Source organism: Sinohyriopsis cumingii, chromosome 2 (genome assembly GCF_028554795.1).
Source record: "Sinohyriopsis cumingii isolate HCF-2022 chromosome 2, ASM2855479v2, whole genome shotgun sequence".
In the NCBI taxonomy this organism is placed as follows: domain Eukaryota; kingdom Metazoa; phylum Mollusca; class Bivalvia; order Unionida; family Unionidae; genus Sinohyriopsis; species Sinohyriopsis cumingii.
This window is the reverse complement of record NC_142962.1, coordinates 37,486,148-37,503,463: the sequence shown is the minus strand read 5'-3', so window position 1 is coordinate 37,503,463 and position 17,316 is coordinate 37,486,148. Positions and strand designations below refer to the sequence as shown.

The following is a 17,316-nucleotide window of genomic DNA, read 5'->3' as shown; positions in this document are numbered from 1 at the left end:
AAGAAAGTGTTAAACTAACTTTATTTATCCTGCTGCTGAGAGCATTATTGTTGTTACATGACTACCATATATACCTGTTTATGAACCCAGCTGCAAACTGCATGGACCCAGATCTGCTATTGCATAATGCAGTGGCAGGTGTGGGTCTGTGCAGTTTGTTAGGGTAGTCAGTGGAACAAACAAAATAGATGCTGAGCTGCAGGTGAATTATGCTATGGCAGATTGGGATCTTTGTTGTCTGCAGTTTTATTTGACTTATAATCAAGTATATATGGTACGTTTACATCACAGATTTTATGTCTGACATAAACATTGCCATTTGCAATGCATTGAAGATCTGTAGTCACTCTTGTCAGTATCGTCACAATTAAATTAGGAATTCATCTTTTCTGAAATTGATGGATAAGGTTTGTGTTGTTAGCTTTGTGATTAAGCTGCTACAGAGAAACCCTTCAAAGCTGATATTACCCTAAAGACTAAATTTAATTGTCAGTTTTGATAGGTTTTCATTACTGCAGGTCTCAATGAATTGGGGAGAGAAAAAAAATCTTTTTTTAAGCATTTTGTGATCTGAAAGAGAGAGAATATAATTATGAGAGAACTTCGTGTATGTGTGTCTGTGTGTGTGTGTGTGTGTGTGTGTGTGTGTGTAAGAGTAACGTATTTTAGGAAGCCGTTTCTTTTGTAACATTTGAAGAATAATTAGCTGAACAACATATATATAATATACTTTATTAAATAGTTTAGGCCACTGGCCCATATTACAAAATAAGAAGTAAATATAATGTGCACCATGGTGTAAAGAAGTTAAATACGGTGTTCATCATATCATATTTTCTTAGGAAATTACTTGCTAAGTTTAGATGCTTTGCACATAAACTGAAAATAGAGACAGGTTACAAGGCATAGCAGGATTGTGAAAAATAATAGATATTGTGAATTATACTGGAAAAATAAAGTTTATTTGGTAGAAAATAAATTCCATTTTGTTTGTATATGTCCAACTTATGACTATTTAAGAAAGAAATACTTTAGTGAAGTTTATTATCTCCATCGTTTTAGACAAATTTGTATCCCTCATGAGTCACAGTAATATATTAATTATAAGAAATCTTTCTTACTACATCAATTCGTCTTTTCGTCTTAGACAATCTTTGACAACTCAAATGAATGGTGAATAATATACATTTACTTAGAGGTAGTAACATTTTTATATTATGCACCAATTCCAGGAAATTATGTGAATATACTCGTCATGCTGAACAATATACGTTCAGAAATATCCATCTGAAAATCACACCTGTTGCTCCACACAGTAATATCCATCTAGAAATCATATCCTGTTGCTCCACACAGAAATATTGTTGTTGGACTCCCATTAATACTCTTTCTCACCCTTCATTCATTAAAAGGGGCAGCCATAAGGACCAGGGAAGGTTTTTTAAAAATATATTTAATGTCTACAGACACCACAACAAATACAAATTGTGTAATATATACATATTCCTTGAATGAATATTACTATATCTATACCAATATATTCTAAAAATAATGTGATTCTATCTACATGTATTGCTCAAATTCCTGATCACATTCATATATTTATTCATACATTCGGTCAGTTTCTTCGGATCTTCTGGTCTCTTTTTCATAAACTCAACATATTAAAATGTGCATTACTCCAGATTTGGAATTCTTTCTTGAATAGGACAGATGCATCCTTCTGATTGGTCATACAGTTGTAGAATAAGATTTGGAGTTGAAAATCAATTATTTTAGAATACAGTAAATAGTTTTATTTCAGAGTGGCATGATCACCAGCATTATTTTTTGCAAATAGCAGTATTATTTGAATTTTACATACAGTTTTATGGGAAAATGGTAGATCAAGGTATAAATCGATCTTCTAGGCTTACAGTAATTTGCATTGTTTTGCAATTTTTGAATTGACTTATTTCTTCACTTCCTTGTCAGTAAACACATCAGCAGGCATTGTTCTCATAGCTGATTAGTAATAATGATGCTGACAAGGCATCTACTCAGACTGTATACATTTGGATATTACTTGCTATAAATATGATTCATCCTCTCCAACCACATGGTGCTGTCAGGCCGAGCAGGTGTTCCGAGGCTTTGCTCCTTTCTTTCCCTGACAGAATGTAAATGAAAATGTTCAGAGAAATGCAGAGAAAGTACTGATATTTAACTACTTTTGAAGTGTGATGTTTTACCATTTATTTTGCACCACACTTTTAAAAAAAAATCATTAATTTCATATAGTCAGCAAGATTTACAATTAATAAATTTGAATTGAATAATGACTTTGTAATCTTTCAAAATTTTTGTACTAAATTTTTTCTTACTTAATGAATATGGTTGTCAGATTCACAGGTAGAGTTTTAATTGATAGGAGTAAAATGATTGTACAGTTTTGAGGCTATGATTGACCTTGAATGAATCTTACAATACATTTACCAGGAATACTTTTCCACACTTATTATTTGGTGAGTGGATACTGTAAGGGACTTTCATATTTTCTCAGTATATGCCCTGTGTTCTTCAACTAGTGTGAGATTTCACTTGAGGAGACAACTATCAAACATGGCCATGAACCATCACATTTTTTTAGCAAAGAACATTGACACATAATAGTGTATTAAACTTATGTTTTGAATGCTAATACATCTACTTTAGGCAAAAGAATTATAATAATAAACAAGTTTTGATTTCCCAAAGGCATCTTTAACCAAGATGGCTGTATCATGCATTGTCACGTTAGTGTGTGCATAAACCACAAGAATAAAATAAAAGCCAGCTGTGGTAGATTAACTAATAAAAACCAACTTGTTTTATTGTCTCCAAGTCATCTAATTAGGCGATATCAGCCACTTATCACACATGGTGAAGGTGTATGTTATGTGATGACTGAGGGCCACAGTCTAAGAAGATAATTATTTTAATGCAGTGTCTGACAAGAACTGTAAAAGTAACATCCATTTGTTTTTGTAGTTAAAAGTATTTATTTCCTAGTTTCACTAAAATTAAAATGTCTAAGAAGATAATTCTTATAAAATTAGAATGTACATGAAATGGTATTTTGTGCATAAATTAAGTTTTCACCTTGGCCTTATAATCTTACAATCTTGTAAAAGTCATTCTCATTTGCATGTAATTCATATATTTTATATTTTTCCTGTTTGTCTCTCTTTTTTCAAGTTATTTACTGTTTCCCTCTCTTTTGTTAATTCATTTACTGTTTGTTCATTCATTTGTTTATTCTTTCAGTCTTTGATTCTTACATTCACTCTTATTATAACTTACCCACATATCTGCAATATCCTCCATTTGTTCATCCATTTCTTTGTTCTTTGTGCGTTCTTTGTAATTATAAGATTGATTGGTGAAATAAAACATATAATGAATGAGGAAGTCTAAGTAATTATTATTTACAAGGAAAGAACCTATTTTGATCTGCAGTTGTGTAAAAAAAATAGTGAAGGATGTTTGACTTTTCTCTTGGGAACAACATGCTCATAGAATTAGAGGTTATCAAACTGATTTTTAAAAGTAATTTGGTTATTTTGAATTAGTCTTTTTTAATCTCCATCAGACAGCATCTCTCCCGGCCAACCATATATTATAGTTTGAAAATGAGAAAACAATATCAAGGTGGATCATAACATTTGCATTTATCTCTAGATGAGAATCACTTTTCTCAACTAAGGATAATTTTCTTTCAAAAAATGCTACCATATATACTTGCTTATAAGTCAAATCCAACATCAAATTGAACATACCCAGATCAATGTGTGGGTATGTATGTATGTATGTATGTATGTATATATATATATATATATATATATATATATATATATATATATATATATATATATATATATATATATATATATATACACACTAGTTGGTCCTAAGTGACGTTGGTGCCAATCCAACAACTAATATAGCCAAGAGGGTAGCCATCTTGAAAATCTTGTTATTTCTATACCTCCTGAATGGATGGTCCTATCAGCATGGTAATGATCTAATATCTATTATGGCCACCATTGTATTCATCATGAAAATCTTGTTATACCTACTTCTCTTGAATTAAGGTCAAATCAGCATGGGATTTTCACCAAACTGGCTGGTCCTTAATAACATTGATGCCAATCTGAAATCCAATACTGCCATCATGGCAGCCATCTTACAAATCTTTTTTTTATCAAAACTCCACTTGAACAGAAAGACATTTTGATGTGGGGTTTTCACTAGAACACTTCTTATGTAGGCCAGTTGGTCTTAAATTAAAAAAAATGGTTTCAATCTGATGTCCAATATGGCCACCATTGCAGCCATCTTGAAAATTTAGTCATTGCTACTGCTTAATGGAAAGTCATATTTGTAAAATATTGTTATCTCTAATCCTCTTCAAAGGATGGTTGTGTCAGCATGGGGTTTTCACCATTAGACTTTATATGATGCCTTGTCGGTTCTAAGTAAAAATGATACCAGTTGTACATCCTATATGGTTGCCATTACAACTGTCTTAAAAATATTGTTGTCACTACTGCCCCCAGAATAGATGATCATTGTGATATGGAGTTTTCACCAAAAGACTTTTGATGATATCCACTTTGTGGTAAATGAAAAGGGTGTCAGTCTGACATCCAGGATGTATACCAAAGCAGCTAATTTGAAAATCTAATAGTATTTTTTATAAGAGTGCTTTCAACACTTGACAGTTCAAAATACAAAAATGGTATTCTGTTGAATTCATGGAAATTCTCTTGGCTGATTATATCATTAGTCACATTGAGGGACTTTTGTTTGGATTAGTACAAGATGCAAAATCATTTGCCACAGCTTATTAAAACTATGCCACTGAAAACTTTCAATTCTTTACTTTTATGACTGTTTAAGAAAATCTGTAAATTTGATTGCATTGTTGCAGGCTGCCTACATCATTGTACCTATTTCTATTTGTAGAATGCTTCAGATGGCCATGTGGTCTGAGGCTCTTGCCATTACTGACAACTTACCTCAGGCCAGTGTATGTTTTAATCTTGGCTTGAGAAGTGTGGATATGTGAGAAAGTTTTCTAGTAGCTTCCTGAGAATCAGTGGTTCTTCATGGCATCTTACCAGACTGTTTCTTCATTGAATATACTTACCACCATCTAGTATCATGTGTTAAAAAATCTCCAAAATCCCATTTAATCTGCAAAATCCCATCATCTATTTCTTTGCATGCTTATTTACTAACAGATTCTTTCATAAGAAAAGTAGGTCTATTCACTGGTTCACTCCTGGAAAAATGATTAGTCATACAGAGTTTATTATGTTTTCATTTCTTCTTGCATGAAGAGTAATCAGTGTTGTCCTGTATTGTTAATAACATAGACCAGATCTCACATTATTGTTTATCAGTATTGTGGATCTCAGTCAAAGCTGGTCAGATGAGAAATTTCTCATGTATGGTGTTTTTGATCTTGACAAGATCATGCTTTATCTTTATATACTTCTGGATGATGACATGCTGTGCTATGGTGAAATGAGATTTTGACTGATGCCCAGCCTGATAATTGCTGTAAATCTCCATGCATAAAAGTCCACTAAATCCTTTATGGCTCTGAAAAAGATACAACCTAATAAAAATACAGTAATACCAGTATTACAGCAGATAATATATATGAATTGAATAGATATTTCTTAGATATTGAATTGGAAAATGACAACTTTTTTTGTTTATGATAGAAATATTATTTGCTACTGCAGAGGTTGCATATGAATGATGCTATAGAAAAATATATGGATTGAAGAAGTAAACTGCATGTAATAGCAACATATGTAAAAATTCATGTATATAGATATTTTGGAATTTTATTATATTTCTATTTTACCTTAAATTACCTTTTTTCCATGTGAAAATTTTTTATACCACAAAAGTAGTGTTACAGAAATGTGTCAAAATCATCAAAGAAATATTGTCATTTGCAGTTGGTTCATGGAAATGAGCTAATAGTTTTGGAAAACATTTTTTCAACTCTCCAGCCTTTTATAATTTCAAAATTTATACAATAACATTAGAACATTTCAGTTTGGAATTATTGGGGACCCTTAAATTGTTTTGTTAAAATGGGGAAAAAATATAATATATTTCAATACTGAATAAATCAGATGTTTGTTCATCTGGAAATCTGTTAAACTGGGTTATAGACAGTTTCCAGAGTATATTGTAACTTGTAACTGGGTTATAGACAGTTTCCAGAGTATATTGTAACTTGTAACTGGGTTATAGACAGTTTCCAGAGTATATTGTAACTTGTAACTGGGTTATAGACAGTTTCCAGAGTATATTGTAACTTGTAACTGGGTTATAGACAGTTTCCAGAGTATATTGTAACTTGTAACTGGGTTATAGACAGTTTCAACAGTATATTGTAACTATGGAGAAAATTAGAATTTTTAGACCATTACCACCTACTTGCTTTCTCTGTCTTGTTTTGTACCCAGTGAAAGAAACAAGAGATATTAATTAGATCAGACATTTTTTGCACACTCTTGTAAATATAAGATGATATTCCTCTAATTGGAGGCAAGACCCCATTGCTTGTCTGGCTCTTCTTGTCAGGCTTGGGGTCTTAATTGTTAAGTTTAATGTCTTGGTACTCTGTTTTGTTGTCAGCCTGCCTCATTCTACATTTTCATGACTGCATGGACAAATGTTCATAATTATTCATTTGTTGCTATTTTTGTACTTTGTTATTGGATAGGCATTTTGTCTTTGCACCTTTCTGTCAGAGACTTGCTTGCTATAGCTTGGCTGGTAGAGCAAATGACTCTTAATCCAAAAGTTGCTAGTTTTATACCTGCCCAGGCACGCCCCAGTTGGCTGCCTTGGTGTGGCCTTGGGAAAGGCATTTAGGTCCCATTCCTAAACATCATGTGACCTATAATTTATTAAAAATGCCATTAAAACCAAGAAACAGAAAAGTTATACCTCTTTCTTGTTTGTATGACCATATGGTATTTTTTTCCATAATTTATTTGCTGCCAATTCCCTTTTGGCAAGGGACATGTTTTTAGGGAAGATCTGAAAGAATTCATGCAGGGTCTTTGGATTTTTGTCAGAGCAGTCTTTGATTACATTCATCACACTACCATCTTTCACTGATGTATATCACATGCAGGCTATGCCATAATGGACCAAACTGAATACTAAACACACCAACAAAAAAAATGGTTTGAAGCCATATTATAGCTGGCTCTTAACAGCCAAGAAATAAAATCAAATGAAGGAAATTTAAGTAGCAGCGCTAGAACAAAATGTAACTAATCGAATGTGATCCATTATCAAATTACCTGCATATCAAGAAAAGCAGTGATACACAGTGTAGCTAAATGGTATCCATAACCAAATTACCTGCATTACAAGAAAGGCAGTGGTATACTAAGTGGCTAAATGGAATCCATAACCAAATGACCTGCATTACAAGAAAGGCAGTGGTATACAGTGTGGCTAAATGGTATCCATAACCAACTTACCTGCATTACAAGAAAGGCAGTGGTATACTAAGTGGCTAAATAGAATCCATAACCAAAGTACCTGCATTGGAAGAAAGGCAGCGGTATATGGAGGGGCTAAATGGAATCCATAACCAAAGTACCTGCACTGGAAGAAAGGCAGTGATATACAGTGTGGCTAAATGGAATCCATAACCAAATCACTTGCATTGGAAGAAAGGCAGTGATATACCGTGTGGCTAAATGGAATCCATAACCAAATCACCTGTATTGTATGAAGGGAATGGTATGTAATGATCCTGCACTGTGAGAGCAAATTTCTCTGAGGAACTAGAAAGAGGTCACAGTGACCCATTGATTGCACCAGATGTGGAAGAGAGCCCTCCCTGGAAGAGGATTCAACTAGGATTCATGAAGGGCCCATTTCATAGATCAGACCAGCCAGAACTCTTGAGGGACTGATCTGAGAGTCAACACAAGACTGGAGATTAGTGACAAAACTTTTAGCGTGTGCATGACATTATGGGAAAAAGTGCATTAGAGAAGTGGCAGGACTGGTTGAAAGCAATTTGGGAACCAGTGGAATATTTACCATAGAATTTGATTTAGGATTTTCATGTTAAAAGAGTCCTAAATGAAAATGTGTGAAAATCTTACAAGCAGTCATAAAATGGCAACATTCATATGGAAAATAAGGACTAGTTCAAGATTTACAATAGCACTGAAAACATAACTGTATCAGTATTATATAATGTTTGACTTTTTCTCCATAGTCTACCGTCTGACATGCCTATAACCTTGCTTCTCTGAATACCCTATAATATGACACTGGAGGATATGCATAACAGATTGAAATTTTGACTATTTTAATGCATTCTGTTCTAAAGACTATATCTGCCTAAAAGAAATAATTTTTCTGTGTGTGCCACATGAACACCAGAAACGTTCATGTAAATGAAAGTGCAGTCTACACTTTGAGTAGGATTTATATTAGGTGAATGGAAGTTTCAACCTTTGAATGAATTGAAAAACTTGTTGCATATGTAATTACTGCAGTTAATAGTGAAATTGACTATATTCATGTGCATTTCTGGATATAAACATTGGACTCCTTTGTAACAGTGAACATTAATTGGATTCATGTTTTTAATTATCTTCTGATCACTGAAGCTTTTCAGTTTATTCATGTTAAACTGGGAAAAAATTATTTTGGATTTATAAACCATGATGTCAACCTTTATAGTAGTATTTTGTATTATTAATAGTAACTTTCCTGTTGAAATTCTAGTTTGTGTGTGTCTGAGATGATTTATTTTGTAATCAAATTTCTTTTATTAAGTTTGTCTGTTTGCTGTACCTGCTGGTTCCTTGTTGTAGCTGCCACACACCCAAGACAGCTACAATAGATGCTATATTTTTGTGAAAGGTCTGGAGGTTGTTTGGAGGTTTAGAAGTTGGTTGGGAGGGTTTGAATGACCTAAAGGGCTTAATGTTTGCTTTGTGTACATGAATGTGTTTCTAACAGATTAACCAAGCAAGGTTCAGCTGCTGACTGGACATTTTTATTCCTGTGAGACTATGTAAGCACAATGGAAAACTACAAGAAGATCTGGGTCAGAGAGAAAACCAACTGAGCAGTTAATAAGGAGCACACTTCTCTAGATCATTAGGCTGAAATCAATAGAGGGCTTACCTAATATGTACTGCTGCAGACATATGGCAGATTGTTAAAGCCTTGTTTAATAATTGATCCTAAACCAGCAAAATATGCAGCTCATAAATGACTACATGGTTGATTGATGAAAATCACAAATTCCTTTTGAAGGTAAACCATATATCAGATGCATGGATTTGGGCCATTACAGAAAGGATTGACCTTGGAGTGGAATGGAGGTGTTACTTCAGTAACACTTAGAGCATCTACCCTAAAGTCCACTCCACTACCAATCCTACCTGTTATAGTCTGGATCCATGGTATCATGTAGTGGTCTCTCACATTATAAAGACCTTCATTATATCACAACCCACAAAGGTGTGGTTATGTAGATCCCATTCAATTTATTCAGCTTAGTTTTATTTATTGTTACCTAATTTATTTCCACCTATTTCTTTATTTCTCATCTAACTAAACAAAAATTATAATGTTGTTTCTGGTCATTGAACATGCTTTTTTATGTTTTCATGCACTAATATGACATCCCTCAGGATAAGGTGACTGATTTTTTTTTAAGCCCAGGACCATGTCTCCTGATTTTTTTGTTGTTGTTGGTTTAATTATAGTGGCGTGCGCACAGTTGTGCATGTGCCACTTTTTTTCTGACTGAACCGCAGCCTGCTAGTTGTTCCTGGGGAAGGGAATGGTGCCACCTCCCCCAGGCTTTTATGGATTCAAGGAACCCTGATAGTTTGGCCTCAATGTGTGGGTCCATAAAGGTCCCTTACAGTTGAATGGTTGGCTGTCATTAGTGGGAAGGAGAGCTCGGGAACGGTCCTGTTTGCTTTACATCGCTGGTTTCTTGTTGCATTCGCCTGTCTGTTGACAATATGTAGCTGAACAGAAGATAGAAGCATAAACAGGGCAAAATTATGTTCTTTAGCTGATACTGCCTCCAGCCCATCATTGGATGAATCTGTTGTGATTAGGAGGGATGGAGCTAGAGAGTAAAAAGGTTTTCCATTTGCTCTGAAAAATTCTGTGTAGCACACAACTCTTGCACTGTTTAGGATGAAAGAGTCCTAGCAGCAGAATAGGACCATTTCCATAACTCTTTCACTGTTTGGGATGACAGGGTCTCATCTTTGCTAGCTATGGTTCTAATGTGATAACCCTATGTACACCTTGGCATATCGAGCAGATATTTCTGTGCTTCGGGTCTGTGAATTTCACTGGATGCAGTGGCAAGCCACATCTGTTAATCAAACTTAAGTTGTTCAAATCTGTTCACTGTTTCTACATCGAGACAAGGGTATCACACAACTTGAATGGACTGATAAATAAGCAATTTTCCAGTGCTGGTCTGTGTTTGCACAAATACCTTTCACTCAAATACACCTGTAATGGCTTCCCTCTGGTACATAGTCATATTTTCGATGTTAAACTTACAAAGTATCCTTTTTAGGTCAATTGCCCCCACCATTTTCAGCCGAGGTATGATGCACTACGCTATTGGTTATGGCATTATGAAGGGAAACAACTCATGAAATCCAGTAGATGTTGCTAGGACAAAGTACCAATATATCTGTTCTATCAGCCAAGGTGTAGATTGGATTATGATATTGGAACCTTTGCTAGCGAAGATGGAAACTGTTCTAGCAGCGTGATAGGGCCATTTCTGAATTCAGACTTGTTGGTATGCCATTAATGGTTTGGTTCACTTTATAAATAAATGCCCATGATGTGGATTTTAGTCTTTTGTTATTACAAATGAATTTTTGGCTTTTGCAGTATTTGGTCATGGCATGCTGAAGTTGGCGCCTTTAAGGTCCAGACTGATACTGGAGTAATTTGAGGCTGGTTTTGATATAGGTCATTGATAAATGTGATCCTGTATCCTTGAAGATCCAGACTGATACTTGTGTAATTGGAGGCTAGTTCTGTTATGGGTCATTGATAAATGTGATCCTGTATACTGGAAGATCCAGAAAGGTACTGGTGTAATCTGGGGGTAGTTCCAAGATAGGTCAGTGATAAATGATAAATTGTATCCTTGAATAAGAGCGAAAGGTCATTCAATCTGTAGTCTCAGATTCCAAAAGATTATACATTTTTGTACTTAGCAAGCTACGCCTGTCTTTTTAGCTGTATTTCTGAGAGGACTGCACTGCATATATTTTTTTTTGGTATAGATTTATGGAATTCGGTGTTGAGTGATTGTTTTGCATGAAAGGAATTTTTCCAAGAGTTTTGCGAAAGGAGAGTGAGGAATGTGATTTTTTCATTCATTTATCTTACTACTTTGGTGGCCCAGTGGTTAGAGCATCTGACTTGGATACGGGAGGTCATGGGTTAGATCCCTGGCCTAGTCATACAAAAGACTTACAAAAATGCTACTAACAGCTGCCTTGCTTGGTGCTCAGCATTAAGAGGTTAGTGTTAGGACTGGTTGGCCTGGTGTCAGGATAATGTGACTGGGTGGGACATCATGCGTCATGATGCCCCAGTGCTAGACATCAATATTAACTGCCCCACTGCAGACATTGTAGCGATATGACTGAAAAATTGTTAAAGCTACATTAAAAATCCAAATCACATACACTCATTCTTTTATCTTAAAGTCTGACTAATAGCCTTATATGTTTGAATGAGCCAGGAAATTCATTAATGATATTGACAGACTTCTCACAGAGATCATTGTAGTCTGCAGCAGAGGTTTTAGTTATATGGCCTTAAAGCCAAGAGAGCTTATAGTATGGGCTAGTGTCCATTGTATATTGTGTGTCTGTCTGACAGCAGTTGCTTGCTAACACCTTGGAGCCAATAATTCTGATCCAATCAGACTTGAAATATGGGTTTTTATCATAAAAATCTTGAACACGTTCAGTAAAGGACAAAATCAATGCCATTTTTTAAAACTTGATTGGCTAACCTTGTTACCATTTTGGAGGCCATATTTCTGATCTCATTTTGATCAGACTTGGCATGTATGCTCATCTTATTGAAATCTTAAACAATATTGATAATGAGTAAGATTAATGAATATTAATACGTCTAATTGGCTGAGCTTGATTGAACTTGGAACATATGCTTGTATCATTAAGATTTCAGACACGTTTGATCACAAGCAAGATGCATGCATACTAATGTGGTGATATTACATCTGATTGACTGAGTTTGTTACCCCTCTGGAAGCCATTGTCAGATCCACTTTTGATCAAACTTGCCATTAGGGTTTATATAACAACTATCTTGGATGGATACAATAAAGACCAAGATCCATGGATATTAAAGAGATAATCTTGCATATGATTGACCCACTTGCTGCAACTCTGGAGGCCATATTTCTGAAAATAACTCTCCCAGTTATCCAAAAAAATCTAGCAATTCCAAAATGAGACACTCACTGGTGGGAGATTTACAATCAAAATATCAGGACAGGAGAAGTATATAATTTATAGCTTAGAGGATTTATACTGTTTAACCATCAAACAATTAAAAGAAATCTTAAAAGCTGAATAATGATATTGTCAGTGGGTAAAGAGCCATGTTAGTATCATGTACCTATGCCCTAACACCTCATATTTTTGCACTTTCTTAAAAGTTATCACTGGAAAATCTCATTTTATGACACTTATTTCAAATCGCCCAAAATTTTCTCTGGCTTGTCTCCACTTTGTCATTTTCCCTCTACTTAACCTACCAATTCACCTCGCCTATCCATCTGTCTGACCATTATCTGAATGGATTCTAATTGAAAATCAATCATGCCCCAAATCAGGGAGATTAAACTGTTGAAAGCTAGTGATTTATTGTTGGCCTAGCCTATATGTCAGTGTTAATTGTTACTTGTAATACTTACTCTGACAAGATTCACTCAGTGATGTTGCCATGTTTCACAATTCACTCAGCTATAGTTTTGCATAATGATCTGTAGAGTGGGACAAAGAATAATTCAATGTGTACGTCATGACAAGTTACTTTTGGAAATGTACCTGTGGCTGACTTAAGGTGTCAGAAAGAACTTTTCTAACTTGCTGATTGAGAAGATAGAAAATGACATTACTCAAGTCAAACTCCAGTACTTCTTAGTTTAGTCATTCAACATAAAACCCCAGAAATTAAGTTAATACTTATGAAAAGAGCAGCAGTTTTTTCACGCCTACACAGAGAGAATGAATCTCTGTACTCTTTTGCTTGTTCAGAGAAGTTGTCATGCCTTAATTACCATGTAATCTTTTCAGATAATGATAAAATGCCATATTTACTTGTGCTGACATGCTCCATATGGTGAACATTATAGACATGAATCTTCTGGTACATGATACACCAGCAGATATTGGTCCATTCTCTTTGCTTGAAATCATATGGACAAACAATCGTATCATCCCTACTTGTGATTAAGCTGAATAATGGTATCATCCGTACTTGTGTTTAAGCTGAACAATGGTATCATCCCTACTTGTGTTTAAGCTGAACAATGGTATCATCCATATTTGTATTTAAGCTGAACAATGGTATCATCCATACTTGTATAAGCTGAACAATGGTATCATCCATACTTGTGTACAAGCTGAACAGTATTATCATCCATATTTGTGTATAAGCTGAACAATGGTATCATCCCTACTTGTGTTTAAGCTGAACAATGGTATCATCCCTACTTGTGTTTAAGTTGAACAATGGTATCATCCATACTTGTGTTTAAGCTGAACAGTAGTTTAATCCATACTTGTGTATAAGTTGAACAGTAGTATAATCCACACTTGTGTATAAGCTGAACAATGGTATCATCCCTACTTGTGTTTAAGCTGAACGATGGTATCATCCCTACTTGTGTTTAAGCTGAAAAATGGTAATATCCATACTTGTTTTTAAGCTGAACAATGGTATCATCCATACTTGTGTTCAAGCTGAACAGTAGTATAATCTATACTTGTGTATAAGCTGAACAGCGGTATCATCCATACTTGTGTTTAAGCTGAACAGTAGTATCATCCATACTTGTGTATAAGCTGAACAGTAGTATCATCCATACTTGCGTTTAAGCTGAACAGTGGTATCATCCCTGCTTGTGTTTAAGCTGAATACAACAGAAGATAACAAAGGTCCTGATCTCATATTCATTATCTACTGGCAGATCAGGGTCTAAGCTGTTTGTTCAAATGTTTAGTTCATAAACCCCAATCTGCCTAGCAATTTGTTACATCAAATATGTGTTTATGCTCTTTGCAGTTGTACATGAGTGTATTCAATTGATCCTGATCCATTGATGCGTTATACTGTACAAGAACTGGGTCTGCTTTTTTACAGTATGGTGTTCATTATACACAAAGATTTAGGGTAGTTACTTTAATTTATTGGCCGTATATACTTACTTATAAATCAAGTCTAACTGCAAACAACATAGACCATAGTCTGCCATCACATATTGCACTGGCAGATCAGGGTCTCTGATGTTTGTTCTACTTGTTACTCCTGACAAACTGCATATACCCAGAATTGTTGGTGCATTATATGATTGCAGATCTGTGTTTGTGCAGTTTATGGTGAGATCTGACTTATCCGCATGTATACACAATGCATGAATGGCCACTGGGAAGTGAAGGACATTCATGCTTTGTATGTAATCACTTTTGTCAGCAAGTATACACAATGCATGAATGGCCACTGGGAAGTGAAGGACATTCATGCATAGTATGTAATCACTTTTCTGTCAGCAAGTATACACAATGCATGAATGGCCACTGGGAAGTGAAGGACATTCATGCTTTGTATGTAATCACTTTTGTCAGCAAGTATACACAATGCATGAATGGCCACTGGGAAGTGAAGGACATTCATGCATAGTATGTAATCACTTTTCTGTCAGCAAGTATACACAATGCATGAATGGCCACTGGGAAGTGAAGGACATTCATGCTTTGTATGTAATCACTTTTGTCAGCAAGTATACACAATGCATGAATGGCCACTGGGAAGTGAAGGACATTCATGCATAGTATGTAATCACTTTTCTGTCAGCAAGTATACACAATGCATGAATGGCCACTGGGAAGTGAAGGACATTCATGCATGCATAGTATGTAAGCACATTTCAAGCTTCATGACTTCATGAATATTAATTACAAATAGTTACTTAATTAAAAATGAATCTAAAGAAATAAATTGATTGTAATTTTAAAATTTACTTTGAAATATTGTCAAACCACACAAGAATTCATGACCAATTTCTTCCTGGTTTTACCAACTAATAATTTCTGGTTTTCTGTATCAAATGATGCAACTTAAATCATTCTAAATGCTCATTACAAAGGCTTGGTGAAATGTGTTCTAGTTGCACATGTATTATTATGATGAAGAACTACATACTGTCTATACTGGCTTATAAGATGAGTCCAACTGCAAACTACACAGATCCAGATATACCTGCACATAATGCAACTGCAAATCTGGGTCTGTTCAGTTTCTTGGGAGAAATCATCTGAATATACAGCATAGATCCTACTCTGCAGGCACATTATGCTATGACAGATCTGGTTCTTTGTTGTTTGCAGTTTGACTGGACTTATAAGTGAGTACATATGGTATAATGTTCTCTTATTGAAATGCCAATTTCTAACCTTCAGGACAAACAGATGCCTCGACAAGATCTTTGGTTTCTTTTATGAAAGATTCCTGAATTGAAAGTCATGGATTTAAGTTGAAAATAACCAAAATTGAAAATCACATGCAGTGGTACAAAAGTGCCAAGAGCAATCAACCCAGTACTGGATGAAATTTGTTTTGTTTTGTTTTTTATTCATAAAGTTACTTCCATCATTTCTGTATTTAACAAGATTAGCCAATAAGCATGAACACAAAGATAATTTGTCAGACACTTTTTGCCCCTCAGACATTTGAATAATTTGGTGATATTGAAATTAACAAAGATAATTTGTCAGAAACCGTTTGCCCCTCAAACATTTGAAAATTTTTGTGATATTGAAATTCATTTCAGGCATTAATAATGATCCCATTTTGCCTAAGGGTATGTTTAAATGGGTGTGAAATTTAAGAGGAGGAATTCATCAGAATCACCTGAAATAAAAATGTGAACTTCCCAAATTATGTCTAATAAAGAGTGTGAATTAATGAAAAATGTTTTTGTAGGTGTCAAGAGCTTTGAGCAATTAGAAATGTTTGAATATTTTCTGGATGTGTCAGAAATTGCACTAGGAATCATTTTGTTTTTGCTGAAACAGGGTATTTATCCCATGGGCATTGTTGTTCACTAATTTATATATTTGTAGCTTCAACAAATGGTGTAGTTTTTGCATGAAAAATATAAATAACATATACTCACATATAGGTTAAGTCCATCTGCAAACAACATTGACCATGGTCGCTGTCACATAAAGGTATTAGGGTCTGTGTTGCTTGTTCTACTTATTACTTTTAATAAACTGCATAAACCCAGATCTGCCTTTGCATTATGTGATGGCAGATCTGGGTTTGTGCAATTTGCAGTTGGAATTGACTTCTAAGTGAGTAAATATGGTTTGTCTTAACATCTGCTGAAGTGTTGTAGGACTCCCTATCATTTGATAATATTTGTTATTAAAACCTGACAGAAAAAGTTGACCTAGATAATTATATTAGTTTCAAATAAAGATGAATGTAAGAAAAAGTAGAAAATCTTGGTGCATTGCAACATTCGTAATTTAATCTAGTACAATAGACCACCAACTGTAAAACTGTACAATAGACCACCAGTTCATGAAGGAATTTCCATCTTTAGCTACAAAATCCGTGGTATACAAATTCAAACACAAAAAGCACCAAGAGGGAAATAAAAAGATCAAATTATCTGGATTGTGTGAGAATCTAAATAAGTAATCCTGATGTTATGTTGACAGGATGTTGGAGATTATCATCATGCACCTCCAGTCCACAGAATGTTCACCTGGGCACATACCTGTAAAAATTCAATACAGTTTTGACAAGTGCAATTCTATTTCATTGATAAGAAAAATTTAAGCCTTCTTCAGGAATTTATTTGTATGGCTTATGAGATTTTCACACATTGTTCTGTTACGATATGGTATCCTTATACAAATCCTACAAATCTGATTCTGTCCACTTTAATTCAGATGTGTG

At 34.7% G+C, this 17,316-nt stretch overlaps 1 protein-coding gene across 3 annotated transcripts in view; it reads left to right on the top strand.

Annotated features, from left to right (window-relative positions):
* LOC149804660 (E3 ubiquitin-protein ligase TRIM9-like) overlaps window positions 1-17,316 on the top strand; it is a 180,525-nt gene that overhangs the window by 140,747 nt on the left and 22,462 nt on the right. The window lies entirely within an intron of this gene.